Source organism: Panthera tigris, chromosome A1 (genome assembly GCF_018350195.1).
Source record: "Panthera tigris isolate Pti1 chromosome A1, P.tigris_Pti1_mat1.1, whole genome shotgun sequence".
Lineage (NCBI taxonomy): Eukaryota > Metazoa > Chordata > Mammalia > Carnivora > Felidae > Panthera > Panthera tigris.
Genome location: NC_056660.1, coordinates 197,408,192 through 197,427,260, shown reverse-complemented (window position 1 = coordinate 197,427,260; position 19,069 = coordinate 197,408,192). Strand labels below are relative to the sequence as shown.

Here is a 19,069-nt window from a genome sequence, read left to right as displayed (position 1 = left end):
TGATTAGTAAACTTAACTCTATCTGCAGCTTTAATTCTCCTTTGCCAGGTAATATCCATATTCATATTCATCTTGGCATATACAAATTCCTGGGGATTAGAATGGCAACATCTTTGGGGGGACATTTTCTGCACACCCTAGCACCTAATGTCATTCATTCAACAGACATTTACTGAGCGCTCACTCTGGACGAGGCAGAGTGCTGACCTCAGGATTACAATCAGATAGAAGGCAGGTAGGTCCTGAGTTCATGGAGACTGTGCTTTAGAGAAGAAGACAATTACACAAATTACACAAATAAGAAGATAATTACACAAATTATGAATAAATACTAAAGAGTTAAAGTATATTATGAGTGCATTTTCTGGGAATCCTGATGTCAACTGAGGGAAGAGTTCATTGAACGTATGTATAAAGACAATATTCTGTGTGTGTATTAACAGATGATTGAATGGAAAGTGCTTCAGGTCACCTATATCAGAAAAATATGGAAAACTTATTAAAACTGCAAACTCGCAGAGTACAGGGCCCAGGAATTTATATTTTGTGTATATATTTATATTTTATACATGCTCCCCCCCACTCCCCCACCATGCACACGGTGATTTCTCCCTACATGACAATCTGAGAAGCAGCATTTTGGTTTCCAAACTGGGCTTGATCAAAAGAATCACTGAGTTCCACCGTCCCCCTTCAGGTCTCCTGAGTCAGATTCTTCAGGGAAGGGACCTGGGAATCTGCATTTAAAACCAACTGCCCTCCCCCCATCGCCAACATATACACCAGTGATTCTTATAATCAGACAAGTTTGGAAGCACAAGTGTAGTGGAAAGAAATAACCAGTGGCCTGGGAATCAGGAAGTTTAGCTTTTAATCCTTTCTTTTTCTACTTTAGCCAACTCAGAACTTCAGGATCCGCAATGGTAATATTCAAACAGTGGTCTTTGAATGGGACAATTTTGCCTCCCAGGAGAGATCTGGCATTGTCTGGATACATTTTTTATAGTTATGACTGTGGACAGAGGAGGAGAGGATAGGAGATGTGTTGTTGGCAGCCCAGGGATGCTACTAAACATCCCACAATGCACAAAGCGGCCCCCACACCAAAGAATTGTCCAGTTCAAGATGTCAATAGTGAGCGCTTTGGTTGCAAAAGCCTACATTTAAGTACTGATGAGGAAGTGTTCCCAGGGAAAATCCGTACAGCAGAAGGAAAAGGAGGAGACAGCGGGGTTGAAGGACAGACAAGGGTGAGGCGCCAGGCCATGGCTGGCGGGGAAGCTCTGGATAACAGTGTAGTTCCCACCTCAGAGCCTTCCTGGTCTGAGGTGAGGGAGCTGGAATGTTTATACTCCTGTAGATCAGTCGCAAATTATGGACGGCCTCTGATCCACAATTCTGTGCACGGGCAAAGTGAGCTTTGGCTCCAGCTTGAGAGCGCCTTCAGCCAAAGACTCAGATGCGGGTTGTTGGGATTCAAAGCATCCAGGAAGCCCTGGAGAGGATAACAGTGAAGGGGGGTGGGGGGTGAGGTGGAGTATTGTCAATTCTGTTACATTAGAGCACTAGTTTCCAAACTTTTTTTCCCTACAAATCTTTACTAGAAAAACAAAAACAAAAACAAAAACTTTTCTTAGAAGTTCTATATATAATATAATATAATATAATATAATATAATATATTCTATATATAAAGAAGTTCTATATAATATAATATAATATAATATAATATAATATACAAACACGGAGTTGCATTGGTTGAGGAAGAGTGGCGGAGCTTAAAAAGAGAATGAAAAAAAGATGACCATATCTTCTTTTTATTTGGGATAGCCTCTGCCTAAAATGAGTTAATAATGCAAACACACTTAAATGGCATTTACTGAACACCTCTTATGTACTAAAAACTGTTCTATTTATAATTATTTTACATATTGAAACTATGGCTACTGGTATATTATCATTTCCACTCTAAGTTTATTAAAATGTACCAAGTAACAGGTTGTTTAAAATTCAGTTAATTATAACATAAGTGATTTTATTTACTTGGATGCCGATTTGATGCTTCAACTTGTTGCTGCCTGAATAAAATGACACTATATTGTATTTTAAAAATCTAGAAAACTGCTGATGAGCCACATGTGCTTAGAAAGTATTTGAATGCCTAGCCACAATACCCATCCCTTGGAAATTTTTCAATCTGTGAAAGAATTTGAGTATTTCCAGAAAGTACTTTGTTTCTTAGCAAGAATATTCTGAGTAACATCACAGGATGGGAAACCAGTAAGGGTGGGATTTGGGATAGAGAGATCTTTGTCTTATTCAGTATTTTTATTGATGACTTGACAATTATTATTTTTTCTATGTTTTTATATAGTTAAGCAGTGGGGAAGCCAAGGAGAAATGAGTCCAGGTTATTTAGGATAAGCTTATCCAGATAAAACAATGGGTCAAAAATAATTGGGTCAAAAGCAGACAGGTTAACTTAACATAGGGTCAAATGGCATTTTGATAGAGAATGAATATTCCTGACTCCAGAACTCCTTCCTCGTAGCAAATCTACCTGGTGGAAAACCATAACATCCTTAGAAGAGAGGAGCTCCCAAGCCTTGCCTGGGTGGTACTTGTCTACTGGAGTACCCGTGGTATCTGTAGTCACCCCTGGAGGACATTAACTACTTTCCTGTCTTGGGTCATCAGGCAGGCCACTGTGTCTTAGGATGCAGTGTGGTGTGGCAATATGATGCATCAGAGAACAATAGAACAAGTGGCAAGAGAGGAGGGCATTGCTAGGCCTGACATCTGACTCCTCAAAAGTCCCTAGGAAGCATTTCTGTCACACATACACTCCTTACTTTTCTGAGAAAATGGAAGAATTGAGACTGGTGGTGTTCCAGATGTTCTCCAGAACCCACTGCTGGCTAGTGTACATTTGACCCACACTTTGGCCCACCCAAGAGTATCCACCAACATGAGCCCTAGACCATTTGGAAATTTTGCCAAAGTTAAACAACATCCTTTATGAACCAAAAACAAACAAACAAACAAAAGAAAAAACAAAACAAAACCAAAAAAACCCCACAAAACTTTAACATTTAATAGCAGTGGGATTACTACTTCAAAATTCAACTTAATATTGGCAACAGTGATGAAAAATCACATTGTTTCTTTGAAGATGCACTTAGAAACTTGTAGAATTTTCTTTTTTCTCCTTTTGTGGTGAGTAGAGGGACTGAGAACATAGTAGCCAACTAACGAGCACCATTAACTGATTACTTGCCTGTGAGCTACAATCTTCCAAAGGGTTCTGCTTTTCCAATGAAATGAAGGTCAAGGAGCCACAAGATTATTTTATTATTTCACGAGAGCCTTCTTATTCTCTTATTACTCAAGAGCCTTCCAGGGGAAGAATTTTACCTGAAACAGGCTCTTCTGAAGTTGGATCAAAGTGGTTCAGTTTGTAAGAAGGGTTGAAGATTACTTGATAGAAACTGATACACCAGCCATCTATAGGAATGAAGTACTTTTCTTCCACAGCCACCAAAAGTACTATAGTCAGAAGCCCTCAGTGTCAAGCACTGAGGTGAGTTATCCAACACCCACCTGGAAAAGGGGACCCCATTGCTGGTGGTAGGTGATCCACAGTACCCTAGTACTAGGTAACTGCATTTTTTAAGACTTCCGACCAATAATGAACTGGAATGATTTACTGGTGGAAAGGAATTCATCAGGTGGTGCTATCTATCAGACATTTGAGAAATATGAGAGAAGTAATAATTTTAAGGACAATGGCACTGAGTGGCTGTTGGTAAACTTGGTGATATGGAAAAAGATGATGAAAAGCTAAGTGTGGCTAACTGACAATTAGAAGCTAACAGTGAATGTTGGAGAGACCTTCCTGGTAGCATATAAAGAGGTATTGTCTCCTACAGTGGGAGGACTGAGAAAGCTGAGAAACAGCCCAGAATTTGACATAGTAGTTGAGCTACAAGGAAGGTGGAAGGTTAAACTCCCAACTAAGACAGTGTATTGTGCCAAGATCAGGGCACTGGCTGCAAAAGGATGGGACTTGGACACATGGGATAGGAACATCTGGGTTGATACCCTCTCTCCCCCACCCAGTATGGATTCCCCCGATTTCTCTTAACCTTCTAAACCTGCAAAAGTCGTGCCATTGCTCTCTGCTAAGGGATAATATGGCTGCCTTGCTTAACGAAGATGCAGAGGTCTTTCTCCCATAAGGCAACATGCAACCCACTCACTCCAGAATCTGCCCTTACACCCCTCTTGGCCACTCAATAAATAGGGTTAAATCATAACATGATTGGGCTTTCCGGCTTTATATAGTATGTTGACTCTAGCATGACCTCTTCTCTGAGCCTTTTAAATACCTTTCTACAGTATGCCTTGGCAATATCTGGCATCTTTACCTCATTTGGTTGAGCCTTCCTAGTATTATGCTCAAAACATCTCCTGGGGTCTTCTCCAGGTTATTTAGTCCTATATTCTGGGAAAGAGCTCCCAAATCAATCAACCCTCCCTCACCCGCCTTTCTATTTCACCCCTTAAAGATGTGGCAGTCATCTTATCTCCATTTAATTCACCAGTCTGCCTCCTGCAGGAACCAGACAGATCCTGAAGGATGACAGTGGATGGGCACAAACTCAACGGAGGAGTAGCCCCAATCACAGCTGCTGTGACAGCTAGAGCGGATCAACACTGTCTTATGTTCATGGATCGTATGGGTCATGTATTCTTTTACAATAATATCAGAAAAGAGAATTTGATGTTTCATTTTGATTTGGAATGTACAATGGTATGTGTTCACTATCTTGCTCCAGTTCTGTGTCGACTCTCCCATTCTCTCTTCAACTATAGTCTGAAAAGATTCGGACACCCCATGGAACCTCACATTGGTTTAGTCTATTGATGGCCTCATATTAATCAGACCAGATAAGCAGGAAGTGCTCAGTTCACTGGAGGCCCTGGTGAGACTCATGCACACTAGAGAATGTAAGATAAATTCTTTGAAGATTCTAGGGTGTACTACTATATCAGTGAAATTTTTAGGTGCCCAATAGCCTGAGGCAAGCTGGGACGTACTCTCCAAAGCAAAACAAACAAACAAACAAACAATTAATAAATAAATACTTCCTGTACCTCCAACCATTAAAAAGTAAGTATAACAACTGATAGGACACCTCAGATTTTGGAGGGAGAAGTGCCCTCACATGAGAATATTGCTCTAACTGGTAGAATGGGTGACACGAAAGGCTGCCAGTTCTGAGTTGGGACCGGAAGGAAAGGGTTTTGTGCTCGGTCCAGGCTACAGTGCTTGGACCACATAATTTAGCCTACCCAGTCATAAAGTCAGGCAGGGACACTAGCAATCCATTATACAATGGAAGTACTACCTGGAGGACAGACCTCAGGTAGCATTGCAGAAAACAAGCCAGATATATGGGTAGGTAGCCCAGATCGCCATGTCATCCATTACTCTTACTCTAGTACCTGTCCTTCAGCTCACACCTGTGGCCATATACAGGACCCTTTAAGACCAGCTAATGGAAGAAGAAAAGGTCTGAGCTTGGTTTGCAATGGGTCAGGTCAGTATGTGTGTACACACTGGAAATGAATTGTGGATGCACTACAGCCCCACTCAGGGCAGCTTTGAAAGGCAGTGGGGAGGGAAAATCATCCCAATGGGCAGTGCTTTGGACAGTGCAACTCATCCATTTTGTACTGAAGAAGTAATCTGAGGTTGGAATATCCATGGACCCATGGAGAGTGGTGAATTACTTGGCCAACTAAGCAGGGCCCTAAAAAGAGAAAGATTAGGACATCAGGAACAAGGGGGTCTGGAGTAGACGCTTATAGATTGTGGTAAGCAGAATAATAGCCCCCAAAGATGTCCAGGCCCCAAGCCTCCAAATCTGTGGATATGTTCTCTCACATGGCAAAAGGGACTTTGCAGATGTGATTAAGGTTATGGTCCTTGAGACTGATTTTTTAGGTGGGTCCAATCTAATCACATGAGTCCTTAAAAGTACAGGATCTTTCCAGGCTGCAGAGAGCCACACACAACAATACGGGAAGCATTGGAGAGATGGCAGCCTGAAAAGGATTTGATGTCCTGCTGCTGGTTCTTAGATATAGAGTGCAATGTGCAAAGAGTGGAGGAAAGCCTTTTTGGAGCTGAGGTCAGCCCTTGCTGACAGCCGGTGAAGACATAAAGCCTTCCATACTACAGCCACATGGACCTGAATTCTCCTAAAAGCTGAATGAACAAGGAAACACAGTTCCCTACAGCCTTCAGAAAGGAATGTAGCCTACTGACACCTTGATTTTAATCTAGTGAGACCCATACTGAACCTCTGACCTACAGAACTGCATAAAATGATACATCTGCGTTGTTTTCAGCCACTGGGTTAGTGGAATTTTGTTATAGCAGCCATAGAAAATGAATACACGGATAGACAAATGGATCTGTGTTTTGCCTAGCTGACTTCAAGAAATCTGTGGATGGGATCATTAATTAGCTGCCTACTTTGAGTATCATTCCCCTCAACTTTTGGTTAGTTAAACTCAACTTTTGTCTACTGAGCATTTACTTGGCTTTGCTCAGGGTCTCCAATGAGGTGAGAATTGGTCCCTGCTCTCAAGAAACTATTTGGTAGAAGAGATGAATATTTATATAGTTATGATACAAGCGGTACTTATCATCTGCTATTACAAAGGAGGGAGATAGAGGCAGAAGGAAGAGAGAGACACAGAAAGGGATGAAGGAAAGAAGGGAGATAGGAAAGAAGAAGAAAGCAGGTATAATGATAAAAAACACAGAAGAAACAAGTTATCTTTAAACAAATGTTTATGGTTTTAAAAACTAAGAATAAACTGAGGGTTGATGGGGGGTGGGAGGGAGGGGAAAGTGGGTGATGGGCATTGAGGCGGGCACCTGTTGGGATGGGCACTGGGTGTTGTAAGGAAACCAATTTGACAATAAATTTCATATATGAAAAAACTATAAAACTATTGTTTTATTAACAAAAAATAAATAAAAATAAAATAAAATGGCTACAGTGGGTAAAATGAACAACTCAGGAAAAAAAAATAGATGTTGGTGAGGATACGGAGAAAGGGGAACCTTCTTGCAGTGTTGGTGGGAATGCAAACTGATGCAGTCACTCTAGAGGTTCCCCCAAAATTAAAGATAGAATTACCCTATGACCCACCAATTGCAGTACTAGGAATTTATCCAAAGGATACAGTAGGGCTGATTTGAAGGAGCACATGCACCCCAGTGTTTACAGCAGTGCTATCAACAATAGCCAAAGTATGGAAAAAGCCCAAATGTCCATGAACTGATGAATGGATAAGGAAGATGTGGTATATATATACAATGGAATACTACGCAACAATGAAAACAAATGAAATCTTGCCATTTGAAACAATGTGGATGGAACTGGAGGGTATTATGCTAAGCAAAATAAGTCAGCCAGAGGGAGACAGATATCATATGATTTCACCCATGTGTGGAATTTGAGAAACTTAACAGATGACCACAGGGGAAGGGAAGGAAAAATAAGATAAAAACAGAAAGGGAGGCAACCTGTAAGAGACTCTCAAATGCAGAGAATAAACTGGGGGTTGAAGGGGATGGAGGGGTTAGGAAGATGGGGAAAATGGGTGATGGGGATTGAGGAGGGCACTTGTTGGGATGAGCACTGGGTGTTGAATGTAAGTGATGAATCATGGGGATCTGCTCCTGAAGCCAAGACTACACTGTATACTAGCTAACTTAAGAATAAATTTTAAAAAAGAAAATAAATAAATAAACAAATGTTTAACATTGAGAAGATGATAGAAACCACTAAGGCTGTCCTGAGGATTATCACTGGAGAAGATAATCCACCCTAAAGCTCACTAAATGTGGAACCTACATGCCATGGAATATTATTCAGCCTTCAAGAAGAAGAAATTCTGACCTATGCTTTAACATGGAAATGCTAAGTGAAATAAGTGAGTCACAAAATGACAAATATGTGTGATTCTACTTACATGGGGTACTTAGAATAGGCAACTTTGTAGAGGCAGAAAGTAAAATGGTCATTGCCAGGGGCTGGGAACAGAACTTGGGCAATTGTATACTGAGTATAGCTTCCGTTTGGGAAGATGAAAAATTTCTAGAGATGGATGATGGTGATGGTTATACAACAGTTGAGTGTTCAGTGTTAAGCTACTGAAATGCACACCTAAAAATGGTCAAAAGGGTACCTGTTTTGCAATGTAAATGTTACAACTGTAAAAAAAAAAATCTAGTACTTAAAAAACTGACCAAGATTCACATAATTGAGCCCTTTCACTCCAAATTCAGAAAGCAGGATCCAACCCTGCTCAATTCTGAAATGGGCTGCACCTTTTCTGTTTCCATGTGGATTTAGATGAGAAATTTAACATAAGAGGGAGAGAGGCGAAAAGGATTCTCCTGCATTTCCTAGCAATCTCTGCGTTTGAAAGGAACATGAGCAGAGGATATATTCAATTCTCTGACCACCATCCCACCAGAGAGCTGGGGTCAGCGAACTTCACCTTTTCCTTCTTTCCCAAAGCTTGCCTTTCTCAGAGACACAACACTGGAATGTCTGTTTTTTGTTTGTTTGTTTGTTTGTTTGTTCTTTATAGATGAGCCTTGATGCAGGTGTTGTCATTTTATATCTCAGCCCCTAATCCAGAAGCCCAGCTTCTGGCCTCTCTGGTGGCTGTCATTTAAATTGACTGCAGAGTAAACTTATTTTTTTTTCTGTGAGAAAGAGCGTATTTTGGACACTTAATTTATAGTTTCCTCCTCCTGTGTTTTGAGCTTTCAAAATGGGTCTGTATATGGGAATTTTTATCAGAAGTCCATGAGAATAATTATACACAATAAATTTTGAGAATATCTTTTGTTGACTCTTTTTTAAAAAAAAAAAGCAAAACTTAAAAAAAAAAACATGTTAGAAACATCCAGAGAGCATATTTTGTCTTGCTAATGAGGAATTAAGTTACAACCTGCAGTTATGCAAATTCACCTTGATCTACAGCCGATAATAGTTGTCCATTGGGCCAGCCGATGCTGCCTGGCAGATGGAACATCGCGAGCAGAGGAGAAGAAGAGAGATGTGAAAGACTGCTGGCAGACAGGACAGAGAGATCTCACAACCCACAGCGATCATCCCAGGATGATTTCCCATGACTGCCGCCAAGGGAAGATGTGATGTTTTATATTTACAACCTAAAATATTGTAATATTCAGAATATATATATTTTTTTCTATTGTATATCTGAATATGTAGGTGAACAGTTGAGGCCAGGGTCATTATTACCAAGAGTAAATGAAAAAAAGACCCTGATTTTACTCTCTCATTCCATTTGCCACATCACGAGCAGTCTAGTATGATGTAGGTAATATATGCCTAGTTTCTCAGATTTACTGCTTAGGCAACCATCTTCAATTCAGCAAAGTCTAAGAAACGGAATTTTAGAAGTGTTATATGAGGCACGTTTGAGCGCAAGTTGAATTTCGGCTATGTAACTCAGGAGGCTGAGCTTGAAAGCCGGTTTAAGAAGGACGGTCTGTGGTGGGGTCTTTGAGAAAGTCTCATGCCTGGGAATTATCGTCTGTCATGGTTGGGCGGATGGTTGGAGTGATCTAAGCAGAGTTGATCTGAATACTTCATTAGAGTGATTGCTGGTGTCAGGTAGGAGGACCTTCCTCTGCTCTTCAAGTTCCGTCTAGCTGGACTTTGAGTCAAATTGACACGAGACAGATCAACAGGAGTAGACCAAATTTAATAGCAGGCTCATGGGCAATCCATGAAGACATGGAGTTCCAAAGACCATGAGGCAACAGGCAGCTTGTGTGAGCTAAGGAGAGGAGTAGGGTCAAGGAAGGCCATTAGCCGGAAGGTGAAAGGAGATGTTTTGCAAATTAAAGTTTGCCCTGTTATTCAGATAAGTCTCTTAAGTAAAGGGGAGTCTCTGTTAATAGCACTCTTCTTGGTACAGGCTCTCCTTTCCAATGTAAATTTAGGCAGCTGTGGACCAAGAAGAGAGCTTTTTCTGCATCTGCTGGGTGTTGATTACTTTTAACTCAAAATAACGTTCAGGCCAGAGTGGCCTATCCTGGGGCAGTCTGCCCTTCGCCCCTACCATAGCTGCTGAGAAAAAAAAGCTACTTTTTTTTTCTTGGAGTTTCTCCAAGCTGAAGGGTGTAAACCAGTGGCTGCAGAGAGCAAGTTCTCTACCATGTGGAATTTTTTTCTAAATGAAAAGCTAAGGCCAAGTAAAAAATAAGGCAAGAAGAGAATCGATCAGAAAAAGAGTTCTAGCGGCATTATCGCTGTCCCTCCAGAATCTAGCACTTATGACGGGAAAGTAGCAGGGGGGCAATAATATTTAATGAAGGAATAAATGAAAATCTTAGCAGCTGGATCATATCCAAGGTGTCTGATATCAATAAAAGTGAGAGCCCAAAATATTGGTGTTTATGTATCCATGTTCCTTACCTGAGCCATGTTGTGTTTGCCCACATATATCCCTTCTCCTTGAGTACAGGGATGGGTCTAATATTTTTTAAATGTAATTTATTGCCAAATTGGTTTCCGGCGCTCATCCCAACAAGTGCCCTCCTCAACGGGGGTGGGTCTAATATTACCTGTCTACCTGACCTCCAGAGATGAGATTTCTTGTTTGTCCCATCCCGCCGCTGAGTTCTATCTCTGCAGCTAGAGTACAATTAATTTTATCCATTGAATATTGCTGTGGGCAGACAGCCTTATTCCATTTGTCTACAAATGAGACATTTATACCTATATTCTATAACTCTTCCTGATTTTATAACCTCCAGTCTTTTAGTTTTTAATTTGTTTCATTTTACTTTTTGAAATTTATTTTGAGAGAGACAGAGAGCGCAAAGCAGGGGAGAGGCAGAGAAAGAGGAACAGAGAGGATCTCAGGCTGGCTCCACACTGTCAGCATGGAGCCCAACATGGGGCTTAATCTCACGACTGGGAGATGCTGACCCGAGCTGAAATCAAGAGTTGAACACTTAACTGACTGAGCCACCCAGGTGCCTCTACCCTCCAGTCTTTTAAAACTGGCTATCCTTTACCTGTGTCTAAATCTAATTTAGAATTCTAAAATGTTTTGGTACACATCCCAGCTGAGGAAACTGGCAAACATATGAAACCACCTGCAGGAGAATCACTGCAGACCTTTCCAAGCTACAAAAATGCTAGGGCCCTGCAGGGCTCCTTCCTACTGAGTGAAAACATCTGGGCTTGAGGCATGGCAATTCTATTTCTAGAAAACTCCATAGATACCTCGAATACATACCTCCAAACCACTGGGGTTTACTGGGTACTTGAGATCAGAAGGACCCCAGGGGCACCACATTTCCCCTGGTTCCAAACCTCTAACACCACTGTTGATGTTAAACTCTAGAAGCCCAGTTTAGAGGGACTTGGAAGAGGTGTTTCGTCCCTTCTCACCTGAGCTTCCAGTGAAAGGTACTTTCCAACACTCATTACCAGCATGGAAAATGGCCTCTTTCCTTCCTCTGTCCTCCAGGGAAGAGGATGGAGCCCCGGGCAGTCTGTGTAGTATCTGACTATTGTGGGCAATGAGGTCTGGTGACACCTAGGGAAGATCTGATGAACTCTCTCCCCTCCCCTTCTCTCTAGATTCCTACTGTTCCACATCCCACTAGGAGGGAATGAGGCCCTTCTAAAGGCCGAAGCAGATGCATATTAGACAGAAATGCAGACTTACGGCCAACTTTCCAGGATGTTCCTTAGCAAACACTGGAAGAAAAGCCCTCAGCCGGCCGGCTCGGCCCTAACTAGACTGAGGTGGAGGGAGCATGGAAACTCCAGAGCATAAACTGGAAGGGCATTTCATTTAAACTTCAAGCTGTATTTTAATTTTGTCTGACTGAAAAAGGGCCAACTGGGAAATAGGTGTTTTTATTTCCCTCTGAATATGGCCAATGAAACTGGGGATTTGGAATAGCTGTAGGGAGCCGTGGGCATGATGTACATCAGCAAGAACGGTTTTCACAGCTGCAAAAGGGAGTTTTCTGTGTGCTTGCTCCAGTGTGAACGGGAAGGAGGTGAGGGGGTGACGTCAGTGGGGCCTCTCAGCGCACAGACTGGGTACCACACCCTTTCCCAGTACTCACGGAGCCCCCCCACCACACCCTGGCTTCTCCCTTCGGAACGTGGAGCTTCTGAAAGGTGCCAGAGCTCCTCCTGTGAAAGAGAAATTGCTGGTAGGGAGGGTGGGACGCAGCATTTGGGCAGGGATGAGAGAAACCCTGTCACGTGGCTCAGCCAACTTTGAGGGGACCAAACGGGCTGTGTGGTGCCTGGAGTTTTGGCATAAGACCTTTATTTCCATCTTGTACTGCTTTGAGCCAATTTAGAAAGTCTCTCTTTCTTAAATAGGAATGTATTTTAGATGTGCAAAATCTGGTTACCATATTCTCTTGGCCCATTTGCCTCAAACCAATTCTGAAAGCCTCCTTTATCCTGATTGTGCCAGCTCCTAAGCCATCCAGAATGTCCAGTTCCCGCCCCCCCCAACTCCACATCTTGAAAAGCAAAATTATTTTCTTCACATGGAGTAGACTATGACTTCATGGGGATAACGTAGCTCCAACGCGGCAGGGGGCACAGCGGCCGGGTGGGGGCCATTTCCACAGAATTCTCTCAGCAATAATGAACAGGCGCATGCCTCCCTGGTCCCTTGGCTCCCAGCTCATTGCTTTTCTGTTGCAGTTCTACCACTAATGTTCATTATGGTATCTGATCTTAGCAAGTCGTTTCACCTGCTAGGCAAACAATTTCCTCGTTTGTAAAATGAAGATAATTTCTCCCATTATTAATTTGCTATATACATAAAATGCCATTGTGGATATGGAAGTACTCTCAAAAAGTCGCAAATACTAGGTGAACATCTAAACATATGCACAGAGAGAGAAATGGAGATTATGAAGACAATTCCAAGAGAGGCCAAGAGTCCAAAAACACCATCTACCACCTAAGTGCTTATTTGAGGTGATTTCAGATTCCTCAGTCTTGTGGAGAGATAGAATACCCCTTAGACACATCACAAAGAGACTTTTTATGACTTTCACTCTATGCAGCTCACAAGCCAAGGAACAGAACACCCTGGCCCCGGCCCCAGTCCTGCCAGATCTAGTTCATTCCATCCCGTGCCGTCAGACCTACTGACTTCTCTGATCATTAGTCAAGGCTGCTAGACTGGGAAGGAACCGGGGAATCATTTTATACACACTCTGGTTGATACTTGTGTATGTTGTTAATTCTCTCACTCCAAACCTAAGTGGCTACCACAGACAAGTATTACATTCTATGATCTGGACACAATTTTCTTATTATTTTCCTTCAGAAGTCCCGTGCTCAAGTCAAACGGAATACAATCTATTACTTGAAAATTCTACACTTTTTCGGGACCAAGAAAGGTGGGAAGGGAAGGAAGTTGGAGTGGAAGGAACAGCATGGCAAGAGCACAGAGAAGGAAGGTACAAATGTTCATGCAAGGTCAGGGGTGTGGGTTGGAGAAGGCGGGCTCCAAAGATGGGGATGGTTTGAGTAGGTGGGGAGGACAAGTAAGGGCAGGTGCATAGGATTTCAGAGCAGGGAGGGAGCTCAGAGCCTCTCCAGTCCAATGGCTTCTTAACTATATTCTGCAGACTGCTGGGAGTTGTAGGGAACACTGCCTCTGAAACCCAGAGGTCACAGTATAAGAGAGTCGGGGCTTGGGGTAAGAAGAGTCCCAGGATGTGAGCTTCTGGACTCTGGAAGGAAAATTTCTTTCCTTCCATGCCTAATTCATGTCCAAATACAGTGTTCAAAAGGTTAAAAAGTTGGTTGTGGAAACAATGTTGTGAAGGTAGGGAACAAAGACAAGAAAGACAAAGAAGCTGCCAGATAATATTTTAAAAGAAGATAAATACAGCACTTTTCACAATAGGAAAAATAATCCAGAGAAGTTTTTTTTTCTTTTTAGAATGTAGACAAAAAGGGGAAAGGTCTGGATTGTTAGAATAATAATTGGATAGGATGGAGAAATCATAAATGTAACCGATCAAAGAATTTGAAGAGGAAGGTAAACTTTCCCTGCACGGTTAAAAATTAATAAATAAAAACCGGTTGACCTAGTTTTAAAAAATATTGTTTAAGTCACTTGAGGCAAATAAACTAATGCAGGAACCTATAGAGACACAGACTTACAGAGGTGGTTTGCACGTAGAAAAGATAGATATAAGGGGAAAAATGTGAAGAAGAGGGACTATCTTCACTTTTACTGTCTCATTACAGTTTTTTTTTTAAATACTGTGATATTCTTAGTGAAGAGAGGACAGGAGATGGGACTAAATGCCAAGTTCAAGTAAAATAACATGACTCTTTCTCCTTACCCTGAAATTCTGTCCTCTCCCACACACATGCACACAAATCAATTTATAAAACCAATAAGGAAGGGCATTTCCTTTGCTTGACAAGGAGGTTTTGTCTAACAGACAACACATTCACTTAATGGAGTTACTTGCAGGGTCGTAAATTCTATCAGAAGTAATATAAATATGACCAATTTTATACTATTGTCTAACATTTTTGTGAAGGTCCTAACCAATTCAATAAGACAGGCTGAAATAGAAAGGAAGAGACAGGGGATCGTTATTTGCAATATGATTATACCTCAAAAACAGAACTAAGAGAGTTTAAGATGTTCAGGTAAAAGGTAAATATTTAAATATCAAACAATTATGCTTATAACAAATAGTTGATATTCTTAAATATTTTACAGAGTTCCAACAATAAATAGCCTTATGCAATTATAAATGGGGTCTTTTTAGAATTATATTTTTCTAAGAATTCCATGAAAAACATAAAGGACTGAAATAAATGACTTTTTATATTGCATTTCTGCCTAGGAAGATTCAATCTCATATAAATTTCAATTCTTTCCAAGTTAATCTATACATTTAACACAATTCTAATAAATTCTTCATAGCATTTTTTTTTTTTTTTTGGTATAGGGCAGCTACATTGATTCTAACTTTCATTTGGAAGAATAAATGTATGAGAAGATTAATGAATGGAGATCTGCCCTCCCGGATATGAAAACATACTTTAAAGCCACAGTAATTAAAATACTCTGGATTTGAATGATGCCTAAAAAAAGAGAGATCAATGAAGCAGATCAATGACTGCCTGATCTGAAGCTACATGATGTGAGAGTATGAAAGCCCGGGCTTGGGCCTGCTGGCACCAGGATGTGTGTTCCTGATCCTCCCATGAGGAGTCACTCCAAAATAAGATTCCATCTGTGGAGGGAGAATGACACAGGCAACCCAGCCCTCCATCAACGGACCTCACCACTGTGGGCCTGCCAGGCTCAGAGGCGGGAAATGCAAAGACAACAAGGCCAGTTGACCAGAATTCAACATGAGCCAGCAATCCACGTTTTAACTTGAGGTTCCAGAGCCAAAAGTCACCCAATGATAGCCGCAATGCCAACAACCCAGCAGAGACAATGACCTGCTTTCCTCTGTCTTATTTAAGGGTTTTGTTGCAAGTCACACTGTGGGGAAAATTGTACGAGCTTCCCAGGGGAAGCTGTACAAGCTCCCAGTCCAGAGCCACATCCTAAGAGGTGCACTGGCAGCTGGGGACGTGAAGTGGGGTCTGCAGCAGAGGTTTCACAGAGAAGTCACATTGACTCACTTCCTCCCCTAAGTTTCTGGGGCACTTGTGAGAGAGGATGCAGCTGGGCTCAGACTGAAAAGGCAATGTGGCCACAGTCCATCCTTGGGTGCAGAGAGAGAGAACTGAGATAGAACACACCAGAGCTAAGACAGTCTTCTCTACATTTGTGGAAACCTGATTTCCTGAAGAGTGGGACTAACTAGCAACTAATTTTCTTTTCTCAGCCTTGGAACTCCTGCCTTCTCCCAGACCTTACACCTCTGATTTGAGCAATGAGTGTCCAAGTGATGAGTGCTACATTCCTGTTGACTTTTTGCAAATGGTGGGCTGCCATTGTCGAACCTTGTTCATTATGTCCTTTTCAGGAAAGATGGCTGAAACAGAATCCCATTGACTTGGGGTAGTAGATGCTAGCTGCCTCAAAGGTCAAATTCCTGAAATCCTAGTTTCTTCCGAGAGCAAGGGCATATTTCCTGCTTGTGTCACATCACATATGAGTTGGGAAGCCTTCCTCCATCTTGTAGCTTTGCCATATGCTTCATCTGATCTAAGTTCTCCTCTGCAGAGCGTGTGAAGAGTGGAGAAGGAATATTGATCTGAACTCACTACCAGCCAAGAACAGGCACATACTCCACTTTTATTCATAATCCAATGCTAGATGGTCATGAGATTCCAACCTAAATGCAAAGGAGGCTGGGAATTGCTAGAGAAACGCATGTAATAATCACTGCACCAACCATCTGTGACACACTCATAATATTGGGAATGTTTCATGGATTTTCAAAATGGAAGAGCAGAACAATAGAAAGAGCTCTTGGATGCCAGTCCAGGTGCAAGGTTCCAGAGCTATTTCTGCCACTAGTTAACCCTCTGATCCTCCATACTTCAGTGTCCTCATCTGTAGAAGGTAAGGGTTGCATGACCAATGTTCTTTCTAGGTCAAAAAGATATAATTCTGTGGGAAGTATATAGATGATCTTTCAACATTTCGCCAAAGATTCCTCACCTTGAACACATTAATGGAAGTCTTATGGGAGTCCAGAAAAGGGAGAGATGCTCCCTCAGAAACCTATCTATGGACTAGACTATTGTTGATTCCTCAGAGGCCCAGATTCCCAGCCAAAATGCCTAGCATGAAGCACTTCAAATCACTTCACATTCATTCCTAATGTTACAATCATAAAAAGCTCTAGGAAGAAACGATTGTAATATTACCTTAAAATGTCTTTTTCAATGCTTCTGAATGTGATCAGTTCTGATCTCTCTCCAATATAATGGGGAAAATGTGCTGTCTTTAGAAGGCAAGACATGTAAGAGCCCTGTCTTCTGAACTTAGCCCCCAAATACATTCAAGGCACTGGAAGAATGTATGTCAGACCTCCTGGAGAAAGCCCCAGTCCCTATTTCTGCAGGGCTGGAAGATACATTGCTCAGGGAAGGATTTATTCCATGTGTGGACCTAGCTGGCAGAGACTCAGCCAGCATCTGCATCTGGTATGGGCCATTTGCTTAGGAATAAAATTATGATTCACGCAGAAAGCCTAAGGCTAGAGAGTGTGGAGCCTGCAGGAAACAAAAGGCAGAGGATATGTTGGGGTGAGTATTCTAGTCATCTTTGTCCAAATGAGACAATAACTAAAAAGTGAAGGGGAGGTATCTCTGTCTTCTGTGAACTATCCCCTGTAGCTTTGTGAACTAGTTTCCCTGTCTCTTCTTGAAGGTGGGGGTGGAAATGCCTGTCTCTAGTTGACTTACTCTAAAGAGACTAGGGTTACAGTCTTGCTCTGGACTAGCCTTCTGACTGCCTGGATCTGAGACTATGTCACTCTAAAAAGCCACCCAGCGTTTCTCATCCACAACCTGTTTTGTCATCAGGGCAGGTCCGATGGAAATTTATTCTACATGGAAACCTCTAATTATTTTCCTTTCCTCTGACCAATAAGCGCTTTTTCTCTCTCCGCCCTGACCCAACCACTCTCTTCCCCTCCCCTCCTCTGAACCATTCTGTCCCCACCCCCTCCTCGACTAGCCGCTAGGGATGGTTCCAGCTCCTTACATGTTTCAGTAGGACAGTTGTTTTCAATTACATTCCAAAGCATGGGCGAGCATTTCTGAAAGCAGCTTCCCAGTTTTCAATTGACCGTGGCAATAGCAGCCTCAGAGAAGAAAACTCTTTCCAGGAAGAATGCAATCCTCACTTACTCAGAAAGCAATCTGAGGCTTCTTTTTTCCGTTGTACAGCAACAACAAAAATCACTGGGGGCTTTTCCTGTGTTCAAAAGGAGAGGTTGCTCAGCAAAGCACTCTATCTAGAAGTAAGTCCCTCAGAGGTCAGGATGAAGGGGCCATCACAGAGACTTACAGCCTCCAGGGCTGGGCGGAGACCCAAGAAAAGCAAGAGTGAAGGCCCAGGTCTTTCACTGCTGGAGAGTGTGTGAAATGCAGGCCAAAATTAGGCCTCACAGTCTGCAAAACTAAGCTTCTCCATCTGCAGCAAGAAAAGAAGCTTGGAACTGCCTGGCTAGAGTACTGATTGATAGGAGACAACGAGAAGAAGGCAGAAGGAGAATAATAAGAGAATAAGTCAGGAAAGGGGGTCGAGGCCGGGCTCAGCCACAAACCATCTGTCTGTCTTGTGCTGGAGACCTTCCTTTTGTTTCTGTAGATCCATTTTCCACCCTCTCCACCCTGCTGTCTGTCTTGAGAGGCTGCTTCCCAAGGACTGAATCAAGAGCAACATGGTCTTTGGCTTCTGGTTGGGGTCAGTGGATGGCAGCACCTGGATCAGAGATCAGGATCTCCTCAGGAGATCAGAGGGAGGAGGTGGGTGGGGCATTTGTTCCCCAGCTTTCTCTCTCTACACTTTAAGGTTGGCTGCTTCTATCCACTGAAGGCCACAGCCAGACAGCCACGTGTTCCACCTCCTGGAACTACTCTTTTCTTCTGTCCTTTCTGCCTGAGGGGTAGTGATGGTTCCACAACTGCAATCCCTGAGGGGTACTGAGCCATACTTGTTATTTTTCCTGAACCCTGCCCATATCTCTGTAGAGTCCATTACGAGATGTTTCTCAGTGATGCAGTTTGGGTGTGCCTCCTGGGACCCTGAAGGATATAGTACCCAAGCCATCTTTATGATGTTTTGGGGAGTAGGGACTCTACATCTCCCAGGACCCCTCATTATAGAACCCTGGAGAATAATGTTACATGAAATCAGTGACTTTTCTTTCTTCAACTTGAAAACTGAGGTCCAAGGAAGTAAATCATGTATCTGGTCTACCTCCCTTAACCCATATTCTGACAGCC

General features: G+C 42.3%; 1 long non-coding RNA gene across 1 annotated transcript; it reads right to left on the bottom strand.

Annotated features, from left to right (window-relative positions):
* Positions 1–926: 926 nt before the first annotated feature.
* On the bottom strand, positions 927–18,755 carry LOC122231785. Its single transcript, XR_006209023.1, has 3 exons — positions 18,388–18,755; positions 17,823–18,035; positions 927–1,495 (listed from the first exon to the last, which is right to left on the bottom strand). It is a non-coding gene; the product is annotated as an uncharacterized LOC122231785 (long non-coding RNA).
* Positions 18,756–19,069: the final 314 nt, after the last annotated feature.